The 9833-nt window shown below is 36.8% G+C and overlaps 1 long non-coding RNA gene across 1 annotated transcript; it reads right to left on the reverse strand.

The window, feature by feature from the left end:
• Positions 1 to 4067: 4067 nt before the first annotated feature.
• On the reverse strand, positions 4068 to 5622 carry LOC114459589 (uncharacterized). Its single transcript, XR_003673426.1, has 3 exons — positions 5569 to 5622; positions 4644 to 4697; positions 4068 to 4285 (listed from the first exon to the last, which is right to left on the reverse strand). It is a non-coding gene; the product is annotated as an uncharacterized LOC114459589 (long non-coding RNA).
• Between the last annotated feature and the right edge of the window lie 4211 nt (positions 5623 to 9833).

Genomic DNA, 9833 nt, shown 5'->3' on the forward strand with positions numbered 1-9833 from the left:
GCTATTTGTTTTTAGACTGATACCAACTTGTTTATAGTTTTATTTCAGCAAGTTTCACTTTTACAGTTGGGGACCTGTGTAAAGACTTTTTCAAATTAAAAAGTTCTTCTGCGAAATCTGTGTCCTGTTTATCTGCACAACTCAAAGAATTGGAATCAAGAATTGTTTAGAACAGGAATCAAAATTGGGAATCAGAATCGTTAAAATCCAAACGATACCCAACCCTCGTGTTGACGCTCTAATAGCACACACTCAACTGAACAAGGAATACGCCTCCCCCACCTCTTATATAGACTCTGAGCTACTGATTGGAGTCAGCTGAAGGAGAACATCACAGGTGCAGCCAATAGCTCCTGATTGGTCCACAGAGAACCTTTGACAATCTGTCCAGAACAATGTGTGGAATAAAACCTGCACTGCCATGAACTATTAGGGAACCTCTAGACCAGGGGTGGGCAAACTTTTTGGCTCAGGGGTCACATGGACTTTTAAAAAGTGACAGATGGGCGGGGCCAGCACCGATGCATACATACATTCTTCTTTTTCTTGTCTAAAGTTAAAATTTATAAAACTTCATAACAAATCAACCATATGTGTTACAGATTTGCAACTTTCACCCAAATGTATCCCCAATTCTAAAGAAAGGTTTGTGTATTTAAGGAGAGACAGACCTGTTAGTAGAGCAGTGATTCTCAAAGTGTGGTAGAGAATGGAGACATGACAGGTTGACATGTTCAATTTCATGCCAATCTTCTTAAAAACCCTTTCTTCATCGACAATAAAGATCATTACTAGACAAATTTAGAATCCTACAATGTATCAGAAATTAAAAGAACATTAAATTAAGACTACATTAGATATGTGACTGGGATCAAAATGTATCGTGAAACTAAAATACAAACATAATGATTTACGTCAGCATGTGAAGTGGAACCAGAAACAAACTTTTATTATCTGATTTAAAACATTTATTTACTTTTTTGTTTTCTTCAGCTTTTTGGCACAGATTGTAAACAAAGTGTTGTTGTTTCCTGAATATTTGGACTGCTGTACTTTAATATTTGTTTATTTATGCAGGTAAATCATTTCATTTAGTTTTTCACTTTTGATTTATTTATGAAATATACTTACATTATGAAACATGGTGATACTTGTTCTCTGTTAGTTGATTTCATACTTGTACTGAGTTGATTTCTTTTTTTTTTTGTTTTCTACTGCACTTCCACTGCAATTTAGTTTTTGATTTATTATCAAATATTATATTACTTGTTCCGTGCTGGTTCAACACATTATAACATGTGTTATTCGTCAGGATTATTTGGGGGGCAATGGGCACAGGTGGGACTTGAAAGTTTACATAAAACCACAACAGTTTCTTTACAAATAATAAGACATAGAGTCTTTGACCGGACTTCAGTGAAAAGTATTTACTTGTCCATTCATTATTAAACACTCAGCACTCACTGTCGACTCTTCTTTTCTTTGGCCCACTCGTTGTTGTAGATGCGTATCGCTGTGTCAGCACCGTGGGTTTTGCTCCGACAATCTCCACCTGGCTCACAAGGCGCACTATGCTGCCTTGCTGCAAACACATTTAATTTCCTTACAACCTGCGATTGCTGATCGGAGCTGGCCGTGAGGTGTTAATTGCTTCTCGTGACCCCAGGTATACGACACGATGCACGACACATGATCTAGCTGAGACTCGCACGATCCTACAAAATAGTCGCACGAGTCAAAAGTCGCCTCAAAATGGGCCAAAAATTGCACAGTTTATGTCTGCCTTTAGGGAAGACACTAGGTCCCTGAGATGTAGTCTATGGATTTCAAGCTTGGTAGATTTCCAAAAACATTAAATTTTGAGAGACATTATTGCATTAGAGGTTCCCTAATCGTTCATGGCAGTGCAGGTTTTATTCCACACATGTTTCAGAGGTTTATTCCATAAAGCGGGTTATTTTCAAACTCTGAGTATGTTTGGGCTCAAATGAGGGAAACTCTGAGTATCTCATTCCTATACGTGAGGTATGTTCTTCTCTGAGTCTGTAACCATGGTAACATTGTCCGTGAACTAAACGCTGGCAGGTTTTGTAACCCTGGGTTTCCACCTGGCTCCGCCCACCTGAACACCGCTTCTTAAGGAACACTTTTATGTACCTTGGCACTGTTCTCTGACACACATTAGTAACATTACACACCACAGACGTACTCACATCATTACTAATGATGTGTTGCATTAGGTTTGTTAATTTTTATTTTGCTAACGGTAGTTTTCTTTCTAACATTGTGGATACAGAGCATTTAGTGAAAGTCACTGAGAGGTTGATCTACATTAAAACATCTACTGACGTCTGCAGTAAAGTTCCCTGAATACAAACCTGTGGCAAATGTAAAGGGGAAAAAGTCAATTTAAATGAATACACATTTATGGCTCAACATTGACTTTACGTTGTTTAATACTGTAATATAAGTGAATGTATAAAAGTAACCCAAGGTTTACATACTCAGGGTTGATTAACCCACTTCATACCAGCTGTAATAGAATCAGATAAACAGAGTTTCCCATCGTGGGGTATGTTGATCCAGAGTTTATGGATAAACTCAGAGTTTGTTAACCCTCCTTTATGGAACACACCCCTGGACAGATTGGTTTTCTGAGGAGCAATCAGGAGCTATAGGCTGCACCTGTGATGTTCTCCTTCAGCTGACTCCAATCAGTAGCTCAGAGTCTATATAAGGGGGGGGGGGGGGGGCAGAGCCCTCGCTTAGTTAAGTGTGTGCTATCAGAGGGTCAACACTCAGTTGACCTTCTGTTCTGTTGTTTGGAGTGAGTTGAGTTTAACAGAGTTATTTTGACCAAACCTTTAGTTTGTCCATCATTTTGGTAGAATCAGTGGGCAGCTGTGGGGAGATCTATATGTATATACAACTAATCTCTCAGTAGTTGGTACATTGTAGTCTTTATTTCATCTAGTGATGGCAATATGAAGCCTCATGAAGCATTGAGGGATCGCAGCCTATTACTCAGCACATGGTTCAAAGGGTCTCAGTGATACATACTCCACTACGCCATCATGTGGACAAAAAAATGTAATACATGCCAAGGGCCTATAACAAATGGTGGTGTCTGAACTATGGTCTGAAAGAATACAGCCAATAATGTGGAGAAAGTTGTGATGTAAAATGAGCTTGTGTGACTTTGTTCATGTATGTGCTTATGCAACTATTGACAGAGTTTAATAAAAACAAAAATACATTTATTCATTTTTATTATTATCATATTTATTATTTTTTCTACCTGTTGTATTATGAAACAAATATACATGACATTACAGTTTTGATTATTTTATTTGAAACATTAACAAACTGTACACAACTGTGGCACATAACAAACACCCTTCATGTTTTTTAAAGTCTCTGGTAGTCCTTTGGAGAGCCAAAAGAATCCAGTGAAAATATAAAAATAAAATAAATAAATACTATTTTTAATAAATAACAGACAATTATATAATATGGCTGATTGGCTGATGAACAGCAGCAGCAGTATCGATTAAAGTGTGGAGACTTATCACTAATGGTGAGAAGACTGAGCGATAAACTTTATCGCTGACGCTCACCACCATCAGCTCAGTCTTCTCACCATTAGTGATAAACTTTAATCGATACTGCTGCTGCTGTTCATCAGGCAATCAGTGAACTGGCGCCGCCTCATGTGCTTTGATTTGCAAACTAGTCATTCTGCTGAAATATGGAATCAAAGACCATTGTGGAAAAGGACATTATGAAATAAAAATTTACTTTGTAAAAAGTGTTTTTTATTTTATACATTCTTGGAAAATCAATTTTAAAGTCATTATTTTAAAAATTATGAAATTGTTAAAATAATCATTATGAAATAATTAATTATAATAAAAGTATAATAGTTAGATATTGAAGAAAAATTAAACATTTCAAAATAATATTACCTTATTTAACAATTTATTGGCCATATTATATAATTGTCTGTTATTTATTAAAATAGTATTTATTTCAAAATGTTCTTTTTATTTATTTAATTGTGGCCCTTTTGGGCTTCCATAGTTTGGGCTTACCTCCGTTTCTTCTGAGAGTCAATACTTAACCGCCTCCCAACTCCTGTTTTGAAGGTTAGTGGGTGAAGTCTGTATACAGTGGAGACACTGGGCTTTACCAGGAACCTTTCCTCTTCTGATGAAGTCCATAAGCGTCTTCTCAACAGCCTGGATTTCCTCCTCCGACCACTTTTTCTTTTTGGTTTGCAATGATCCTGAAAAAACAAGGCAATAAAAACTTAAAAAAAAAAAAAAATCTGCATGTTCCCAATGGGCAAAATGGAATAAAACATGTTAGCAATATAAATTTGAAACATAAAAAAGCATTTAAACATTTTATTTTTAAATAGTCAGCAGTAAACTTCAACGAAACATGCTAACAGAAACTCAGGGTGAATCTATCAGGCTAATGATCAGCTTCACATGACTCTGCAGAGTCAGCATTATCTCTTTTGTCCAATTTAGTGAAAGCAGATTACCCAAGACACCTCATTCGATGGCAAAGGCCCCAGGGATGTTATTCATAGAGGTTTGCTTACATTCTGAGTGTTATCATAAGTTGTAATCACTTACCTTTTTTACTTTGACACATTACAGACACTTCCCCAGCCAGTGGCATCTCGTCACCTGAAACCACAGAAAAATACTGTAAATAGATGCGTTTTCTGTGGTAGAAGGGCAAGTGATAAGAGAAAACGTATAAAAGAAAATGTATCTGTAATATTTCCTTATACTGTATATGTCAATATGATGCTAGAAGAAAAATTATCCACCACTTTGCCTCCCATGAAATACATTTTTGATGAAGCTATTTTGATTCAGCCATGCCTCTCTGTCATGGTGCAAGAATCAAGTAGTGCAACTTTAATAAAAGTAACTTGGTTAGAGATTCATATTCTCTTCTGTTTGCATGACAAGACAGAAAGATCATATTTTCTTTTCAGTACTTTTAGTAAAGAGCAGTTCAGTAACTGAGCAGTCATTTTACATCTACACAAATTGTATAATTGTATAAACTGTAGAGACTTAAAAGAAGTAGAAATATCCTATGTTTATTTAAGTTCTGATTGTAAATTGAATCATTTGTAAAACTGTAAAAGAAACAAAAGACTGAAAATGTATGAAGGAGTAGGAAACATAAGTTTTACTTCTACCTACTCCTTTTCAAATTGTATATATATTTTCCTTTTTTTATTGTATTGTGCAATGAATAATTAATAATTCGAAATAAATAAAGACTACTACTACAACTACACGTAAAACTGTTATTTTACGCAAGAACAATATTATTACACTTTCTAGATTTAAAAGGTCTTCTTGGGCCCCCACCATTGTTTTTTGCGTAGCATTTTATCTTCAAATAGTGTTTGAGGGACCCATCTTTTCCTTTGAAAATTTACCACAGCATTTATAAACTTCTTTAACTTTCAAATTTCTCTGCCAAACTACATCGATCCATTTGACACATCATCATCTTACATTACAGAAGTGTGATTACCTTTGGCTGGCTGTGGAGAGCTTTGACCAACTTCAGAGGATCTCTTTTACACCCTGGAATTTTCTGTGAATACAAAGGTTATGCTTAAGAACATGAGTGTTCAACACAGGCAAAGTCATTAGTCAAGTACATGTTTATGTGAAGCATCATAATTAAACAAACCAGTGTTTTTTCAGTGCTTGGTCAAGTAATTAAGAGAGCCCCAGGGTAAAATTCCCACAACCAATTATACATTACAAACTTTGACTGCTACAGCCTTACATTTGAAACATCTGAAAGCTTTTTATTTATTGTGGCGCTTAAAATGGCCGTCTATTTCAAAGAGGACAAATTTTAGTTTTAACAAACTCAGGCATTTTGATCACAACTAATTTACCTGTCATTCGGTTATCAAACCCTACAAGCATATTTAAGTATTGAACACATCTTGTAAAGAATACTTCTAAATGTTTGTCACAAAATATTTGCCTTCATACCCGGTGATAACGAGGCTGAAGGTGAAGCTGCACCCAACTTGTTAATGTCGTCATCTGATTCACTGTCAGTTAAGTCACTGTCCACTGACATTTTCTCTGGAAATGCATTAAAAAAAGTGAGATCAACACTTACTCAACAAAACAAATCTTCAAGAAATCCTAATACTGGCAATTTCCACCATCATTCACCAATATCCATTATTATTACATTATTGCATAATTGTAGTTAATTTAAGACAGACTCTCTGGCAGGAAAAAAAAATGATCTACAGATTGTGTAAATGCATATATTCCATCATTTACCTTGGGGATCGATGTTGATTTCATCCAGAGTTCTTCCCTGAAACTGTGACAGCTGACCTCTTTCTAGTGCCATCAGGACTTTGCTGATTTTTGCTAGCTGTAATGTGCCCTCTGGGAGTCTATAATACTGGCGATGCACTCTGATGTCATGTCCTAGGAAATTAGCAAGGTCATCCATCTCATTGTCCTTCAGATTAAGGACCTTGGACATGGTTGCCATGTGCTTCCTTAACTTAGTGGATGATAAAGCTTCCGGATGATTTGTCCCACAGCTTCGAGCAACATGACGAATGACATCTGATCCTCTGAAGTGGCTTAGAGCTTGTGGTCTGCCAAACATGAACAGATTTTCATCAGGTACTTCACAGTTGCGACGAGTCTTGACGAGTATCTCCATTGGACAAAGCTAACTCAATATCGGGGTGAGTTGACGAGGTATCTCGTAATGTGAAAGCATTCAATGTCATCTTCGATACTTCTCCCTCTCTCCTGCGGTTAAACAGTATAATCTCACAGAGAGTTATTTTTGCAAGTTCTGCCCAGTTCGTCTTTGTCGGCTGTTCTTCGAGTTTTGTATGGCAGCCCTCTCTTTGTCTTCTGAGATACTCATGCATTTTTTTACATCTTCTGCAAAGGGAAGCACCTGTGGGACATTCCATTTCGCTTCATCAAGATTTCTTAGGGCCTGAGCTGACACACACTCATTCCACTTGGTGTCACATATTTTTTTAAACACCTGAACATTTTGGATGACATCCTCTTCACCTGCAATCATAGCCTCACATTCTATAATGCTTGCAATTTTTTTGAGGTTGTGGCCTAACTTTAGTGCCAGAGAAGGTGTTTTGTATATGTTTGTTTCCTTATTGAAGCCAGCTACATCTTTGACAGCTTGTATCACATAAGGGAATTTAGCTGGTAAAAAAAAGTCTGACAACTGCTTCAACTTGCCATTTTTGTGTCCTTGCACAACAAGTCACCCTGTCTCCCGCATCTTTTGTCTGATATATTCGTGTTTGTTGACGTCATGGCCATGTTTGTTGAAGAGGTGTTCTCCATATTTCAGAATGTTTTTCTCTTTGCGGACAGCAGTAGTTACCTCGTCCATATGCATGTTTAGCACCATTTCCCAAAAGCATTCATTAACGTCCTCTGGCACTGGCTGAGCATACTCACAAAGGGCCTGGACTCTTGTTTTCCCGGGTTTTAATACTTCACTCTTCTTGCTTAGATGACATCTTTGCATATGCCTCCACAGGGATTTCCTCTTGAGGTAAGCCTGGCAGTTAACACAGTGCATGTAGTCTCCGGCTGTAACTTCAGTGCTGGACCGTTGTCTGGGGACTACTATTCCTTTTCCTTCTTTCAGCACCTTATTATTATGTAGACGATTCCCTTCGTTTCTTAGTAAGCAGAGTTGTATTTTTCTCTCTTTTGATCCCCTTGGATGTGTCATCGCTTCTGCCACTTCTAGTTTGTCTTTGTGTCTTGATTCCAAATGACGGGTAATTTTATGAAAAGTCTTAGTGCAAAACACACAGAAAAACTTTTTGTTTTATAATCTGCCCCAATTCGGTTTCTTCTTTAGCATCATTACTGTCACATCTGAACTGTCATGTAAGGAGGCCTCTGCATTGCCTTTTTCAGCCACTAAACTTGTTTTCCGTCTTCGTTTCTGTGGTTGGACGATTTGTGCTGCCTGAGTGTTAGTTGAGTACTTTCTCTTGGCCTTTTTCTTCTTATTCGTGGGCTGTTTGACCTCACCAGAGCTCTCTTCTTCATCAGTTTCATCAGCATAATCAGGAACATACAACTCTTCACTGCTCCCAGAACTTGACAGAGGATAGTCTTTGTTCCACAGTATTTCCCTGGTCAGCTAAAAACAAAAAAAATACTTGTTTTTTTTAAAGTTTTGAATGTTAAGTAAATTGTCTAATACTAATTATCTTCACATCAGAAATGTAAAGACAAAGAAAATACTTTGTTCAGAGGTGGTGCAGAAAGGGAAGGTGAGTGACAACCTTAACCCTACGCAATCATGACTTTTTTATGTTTACATAATGCCAAATCAAACAACACAAAATGATCAGTATAAAGAAAGTACCAAAAAGTGCAAACATGGACTATTCATTTGGAATGTACACATTTCACAGGATAACTATTTGATTAATGATGCACTGTGTAATTTGGGTGCAGAAATTTGAAAACAGTTCTAGGCTATATTTTCTGAACTGAATACAGTTTCTGTAGTCCCTGAACACTGGAGCTAAAAAGCTACCAGGAGCATATAGGTGTCTGATATTCTGAGACCACCATCATTACTTCTCACATAACCTTTTATGCTACACTGTTACAGGGACCAACGTTTCCTAAGAGGACAGTATGAGTTATGAACATATGCAACAGAATGTGTCGACTTCTCTAACTTTCACCAACCAAAACTATATACATCCTTTAAGTAATATGCCCCAAAGGTTATTACCATTATTATTGATGTAGTTAAACCAAAAGCACATGATAAAGTAATGGAAATCAATTTCATGCAAATGTTTGAAAATCCTTTCCAGGATCAATTAGTTTTCTGTGTCACTATGTCTGCTTCCTCTATGCAGCAATATCATGGAGTATATGACAAAAGCCGTGGCAGGTAAACTTACAAAAACACTCTCAGTTCTTTTCAGCTCAGGTACAGTGTCCGTGTCCTCACTGCCCGTGTCTTCATGGTTGTCTACATCAGGTGGTGTGAGGTCAATGGTGTTATCACTGTCGCTTGAGCACTGATCAGCTCTCTGGGAAATGAGGAGAAATATTAGCTGCACTAAATAAGACAATGGCAGTTTTATGCCATAATAGAGTTCAGGCACCGTGATGATAATAATGTAAGAGAAAAAGGAAATAAACCTAAAAAAACATTGAACAACTCTTTTTGATTTCTAAAAAAGAAAATTCATTATGTTCTCTTCAGTGATTCACAGACAAGATGACTGGAATAACATATTTTACTCTGATTTGGGTTATTACAGTGGTACATTCTTTATGAAAAGAGCTATTTTGCTCATTGAATGAAGGCATATCAGGGATTTTGACAATTTTACAGTTCGTCATAGTTTACATTATATTAAGGACTGTATTTAACAGTTTCGGGGTTAAAGCAGCGGCTTGCAAATCTGTGTCAGACAGATGAGTCTGCAAGTGATAATTTCTTCAGGAGTCTGGGAGAATAGAGCTGAACAGAGTAAAGTAGTAAACTTTTTTGTTTCTGTCAGTTGATTCATTAATGGCTTAGATCTTTGATCAAAAACCTGGGGATCAAGAGTAATGGTTGCTTGAATCGTTCTCCAATATTAAAAATTAAGCTGGATCAAGCATTTCTGACTGTTCTGTTTCCATAGATACCAACAGTGCATCAATGTCATTTTTTTTATTATATAGCAGAAAAAAAATATTGCAATGTCCATTTTCTCTAATATCCGGCAACTGTAGTTC

The sequence above is a fragment of the Gouania willdenowi genome, unplaced genomic scaffold (genome assembly GCF_900634775.1).
Source record: "Gouania willdenowi unplaced genomic scaffold, fGouWil2.1 scaffold_32_arrow_ctg1, whole genome shotgun sequence".
NCBI classification, from domain to species: Eukaryota; Metazoa; Chordata; class Actinopteri; order Blenniiformes; family Gobiesocidae; genus Gouania; species Gouania willdenowi.